This window comes from Episyrphus balteatus, chromosome X (assembly GCF_945859705.1).
Source record: "Episyrphus balteatus chromosome X, idEpiBalt1.1, whole genome shotgun sequence".
Lineage (NCBI taxonomy): Eukaryota > Metazoa > Arthropoda > Insecta > Diptera > Syrphidae > Episyrphus > Episyrphus balteatus.
In genome coordinates, this window is record NC_079138.1 from 909,166 (window position 1) to 915,165 (window position 6,000).

A 6,000-nucleotide genomic window follows, 5' to 3' on the forward strand; every position below is an offset into this window, starting at 1 on the left:
AAATTTAAAGAAATTTCATCGAGCAGATTTTAAACAATTCAATTTTGAAAATGAAACTTAAATTTTGGCGAAAAAACTCAAAAATGTGTTTTTCTTTAATTTAAGTGCAATGACTATTTTAGCTTATTTGTTTCAAAGATACTACTAATTTACAATAAAAAACTAAATTTCAAGTAAATCCATTAAGCAGTTTTGAAGGAATCGATTTTTGAAAATAAAAATTCATATTTTTTTAATAAAAAAAAATTTCGTTGTATGAAAACTTTTTTCAATTTTGCACTATTATTTACTTTAATGGTTTTATTTGGTAGATAATTTCCATATCAACATCATATCAAAATTTAAAGAAATTTCATCGAGCAGATTTTAAACAATTTAATTTTGAAAATGAAACTTAAATTTTGGCGAAAAAACTCAAAAATGTGTTTTTCTTTAATTTAAGTGCAATGACTATTTTAGCTTATTTGTTTCAAAGATACTACTAATTTACAATAAAAAACTAAATTTCAAGTAAATCCATTAAGCAGTTTTGAAGGAATCGATTTTTGAAAATAAAAATTGATATTTTTTTAATAAAAAAAAATTTCGTTGTATGAAAACTTTTTTCAATTTTGCACTATTATTTACTTTAATGGTTTTGTTTTGTAGATAATTTCCATATCAACATCATATCAAAATTTAAAGAAATTTCATCGAGCAGATTTTAAACAATTCAATTTTGAAAATGAAACTTAAATTTTGGCGAAAAAACTCAAAAATGTGTTTTTCTTTAATTTAAGTGCAATGACTACTTTAGCTTATTTGTTTCAAAGATACTACTAATTTACAATAAAAAACTAAATTTCAAGTAAATCCATTAAGCAGTTTTGAAGGAATCGATTTTTGAAAATAAAAATTCATATTTTTTTAATAAAAAAAAATTTCGTTGTATGAAAACTTTTTTCAATTTTGCACTATTATTTACTTTAATGGTTTTATTTGGTAGATAATTTCCATATCAACATCATATCAAAATTTAAAGAAATTTCATCGAGCAGATTTTAAACAATTTAATTTTGAAAATGAAACTTAAATTTTGGCGAAAAAACTCAAAAATGTGTTTTTCTTTAATTTAAGTGCAATGACTATTTTAGCTTATTTGTTTCAAAGATACTACTAATTTACAATAAAAAACTAAATTTCAAGTAAATCCATTAAGCAGTTTTGAAGGAATCGATTTTTGAAAATAAAAATTGATATTTTTTTAATAAAAAAAAATTTCGTTGTATGAAAACTTTTTTCAATTTTGCACTATTATTTACTTTAATGGTTTTGTTTTGTAGATAATTTCCATATTAACATCATATCAAAATTTAAAGAAATTTCATCGAGCAGATTTTAAACAATTCAATTTTGAAAATGAAACTTAAATTTTGGCGAAAAAACTCAAAAATGTGTTTTTCTTTAATTTAAGTGCAATGACTATTTTAGCTTATTTGTTTCAAAGATACTACTAATTTACAATAAAAAACTAAATTTCAAGTAAATCCATTAAGCAGTTTTGAAGGAATCGATTTTTGAAAATAAAAATTCATATTTTTTTAATAAAAAAAAATTTCGTTGTATGAAAACTTTTTTCAATTTTGCACTATTATTTACTTTAATGGTTTTGTTTTGTAGATAATTTCCATATCAACATCATATCAAAATTTAAAGAAATTTCATCGAGCAGATTTTAAACAATTCAATTTTGAAAATGAAACTTAAATTTTGGCGAAAAAACTCAAAAATGTGTTTTTCTTTAATTTAAGTGCAATGACTACTTTAGCTTATTTGTTTCAAAGATACTACTAATTTACAATAAAAAACTAAATTTCAAGTAAATCCATTAAGCAGTTTTGAAGGAATCGATTTTTGAAAATAAAAATTCATATTTTTTTAATAAAAAAAAATTTCGTTGTATGAAAACTTTTTTCAATTTTGCACTATTATTTACTTTAATGGTTTTGTTTTGTAGATAATTTCCATATTAACATCATATCAAAATTTAAAGAAATTTCATCGAGCAGATTTTAAACAATTCAATTTTGAAAATGAAACTTAAATTTTGGCGAAAAAACTCATAAATGTGTTTTTCTTTAATTTAAGTGCAATGACTATTTTAGCTTATTTGTTTCAAAGATACTACTAATTTACAATAAAAAACTAAATTTCAAGTAAATCCATTAAGCAGTTTTGAAGGAATCGATTTTTGAAAATAAAAATTCATATTTTTTTAATAAAAAAAAATTTCGTTGTATGAAAACTTTTTTCAATTTTGCACTATTATTTACTTTAATGGTTTTGTTTTGTAGATAATTTCCATATCAACATCATATCAAAATTTAAAGAAATTTCATCGAGCAGATTTTAAACAATTCAATTTTGAAAATGAAACTTAAATTTTGGCGAAAAAACTCAAAAATGTGTTTTTCTTTAATTTAAGTGCAATGACTACTTTAGCTTATTTGTTTCAAAGATACTACTAATTTACAATAAAAAACTAAATTTCAAGTAAATCCATTAAGCAGTTTTGAAGGAATCGATTTTTGAAAATAAAAATTCATATTTTTTTAATAAAAAAAAATTTCGTTGTATGAAAACTTTTTTCAATTTTGCACTATTATTTACTTTAATGGTTTTGTTTTGTAGATAATTTCCATATTAACATCATATCAAAATTAAAAGAAATTTCATCGAGCAGATTTTAAACAATTCAATTTTGAAAATGAAACTTAAATTTTGGCGAAAAAACTCAAAATGTGTTTTTCTTTAATTTAAGTGCAATGACTACTTTAGCTTATTTGTTTCAAAGATACTACTAATTTACAATAAAAAACTAAATTTCAAGTAAATCCATTAAGCAGTTTTGAAGGAATCGATTTTTGAAAATAAAAATTGATATTTTTTTAATAAAAAAAAATTTCGTTGTATGAAAACTTTTTTCAATTTTGCACTATTATTTACTTTAATGGTTTTGTTTTGTAGATAATTTCCATATCAACATCATATCAAAATTTAAAGAAATTTCATCGAGCAGATTTTAAACAATTCAATTTTGAAAATGAAACTTAAATTTTGGCGAAAAAACTCAAAAATGTGTTTTTCTTTAATTAAGTGCAATGACTACTTTAGCTTATTTGTTTCAAAGATACTACTAATTTACAATAAAAAACTAAATTTCAAGTAAATCCATTAAGCAGTTTTGAAGGAATCGATTTTTGAAAATAAAAATTCATATTTTTTTAATTAAAAAAAATTTCGTTGTATGAAAACTTTTTTCAATTTTGCACTATTATTTACTTTAATGGTTTTATTTGGTAGATAATTTCCATATCAACATCATATCAAAATTTAAAGAAATTTCATCGAGCAGATTTTAAACAATTTAATTTTGAAAATGAAACTTAAATTTTGGCGAAAAAACTCAAAATGTGTTTTTCTTTAATTTAAGTGCAATGACTACTTTAGCTTATTTGTTTCAAAGATACTACTAATTTACAATAAAAAACTAAATTTCAAGTAAATCCATTAAGCAGTTTTGAAGGAATCGATTTTTGAAAATAAAAATTCATATTTTTTAATAAAAAAAAATTTCGTTGTATGAAAACTTTTTTCAATTTTGCACTATTATTTACTTTAATGGTTTTGTTTTGTAGATAATTTCCATATTAACATCATATCAAAATTTAAAGAAATTTCATCGAGCAGATTTTAAACAATTCAATTTTGAAAATGAAACTTAAATTTTGGCGAAAAAACTCAAAAATGTGTTTTTCTTTAATTTAAGTGCAATGACTACTTTAGCTTATTTGTTTCAAAGATACTACTAATTTACAATAAAAAACTAAATTTCAAGTAAATCCATTAAGCAGTTTTGAAGGAATCGATTTTTGAAAATAAAAATTGATATTTTTTTAATAAAAAAAAATTTCGTTGTATGAAAACTTTTTTCAATTTTGCACTATTATTTACTTTAATGGTTTTGTTTTGTAGATAATTTCCATATTAACATCATATCAAAATTAAAAGAAATTTCATCGAGCAGATTTTAAACAATTCAATTTTGAAAATGAAACTTAAATTTTGGCGAAAAAACTCAAAAATGTGTTTTTCTTTAATTTAAGTGCAATGACTATTTTAGCTTATTTGTTCAAAGATACTACTAATTTACAATAAAAAACTAAATTTCAAGTAAATCCATTAAGCAGTTTTGAAGGAATCGATTTTTGAAAATAAAAATTCATATTTTTTTAATTAAAAAAAATTTCGTTGTATGAAAACTTTTTTCAATTTTGCACTATTATTTACTTTAATGGTTTTATTTGGTAGATAATTTCCATATCAACATCATATCAAAATTTAAAGAAATTTCATCGAGCAGATTTTAAACAATTTAATTTTGAAAATGAAACTTAAATTTTGGCGAAAAAACTCAAAAATGTGTTTTTCTTTAATTTAAGTGCAATGACTACTTTAGCTTATTTGTTTCAAAGATACTACTAATTTACAATAAAAAACTAAATTTCAAGTAAATCCATTAAGCAGTTTTGAAGGAATCGATTTTTGAAAATAAAAATTCATATTTTTTTAATAAAAAAAAATTTCGTTGTATGAAAACTTTTTTCAATTTTGCACTATTATTTACTTTAATGGTTTTGTTTTGTAGATAATTTCCATATTAACATCATATCAAAATTTAAAGAAATTTCATCGAGCAGATTTTAAACAATTCAATTTTGAAAATGAAACTTAAATTTTGGCGAAAAAACTCAAAAATGTGTTTTTCTTTAATTTAAGTGCAATGACTACTTTAGCTTATTTGTTTCAAAGATACTACTAATTTACAATAAAAAACTAAATTTCAAGTAAATCCATTAAGCAGTTTTGAAGGAATCGATTTTTGAAAATAAAAATTCATATTTTTTTAATAAAAAAAAATTTCGTTGTATGAAAACTTTTTCAATTTTGCACTATTATTTACTTTAATGGTTTTATTTGGTAGATAATTTCCATATCAACATCATATCAAAATTTAAAGAAATTTCATCGAGCAGATTTTAAACAATTTAATTTTGAAAATGAAACTTAAATTTTGGCGAAAAAACTCAAAAATGTGTTTTTCTTTAATTTAAGTGCAATGACTATTTTAGCTTATTTGTTTCAAAGATACTACTAATTTACAATAAAAAACTAAATTTCAAGTAAATCCATTAAGCAGTTTTGAAGGAATCGATTTTTGAAAATAAAAATTGATATTTTTTTAATAAAAAAAAATTTCGTTGTATGAAAACTTTTTTCAATTTTGCACTATTATTTACTTTAATGGTTTTGTTTTGTAGATAATTTCCATATCAACATCATATCAAAATTTAAAGAAATTTCATCGAGCAGATTTTAAACAATTCAATTTTGAAAATGAAACTTAAATTTTGGCGAAAAACTCAAAAATGTGTTTTTCTTTAATTTAAGTGCAATGACTACTTTAGCTTATTTGTTTCAAAGATACTACTAATTTACAATAAAAAACTAAATTTCAAGTAAATCCATTAAGCAGTTTTGAAGGAATCGATTTTTGAAAATAAAAATTCATATTTTTTTAATAAAAAAAAATTTCGTTGTATGAAAACTTTTTTCAATTTTGCACTATTATTTACTTTAATGGTTTTGTTTTGTAGATAATTTCCATATCAACATCATATCAAAATTTAAAGAAATTTCATCGAGCAGATTTTAAACAATTCAATTTTGAAAATGAAACTTAAATTTTGGCGAAAAAACTCAAAAATGTGTTTTTCTTTAATTTAAGTGCAATGACTACTTTAGCTTATTTGTTTCAAAGATACTACTAATTTACAATAAAAAACTAAATTTCAAGTAAATCCATTAAGCAGTTTTGAAGGAATCGATTTTTGAAAATAAAAATTCATATTTTTTTAATAAAAAAAAATTTCGTTGTATGAAAACTTTTTTCAATTTTGC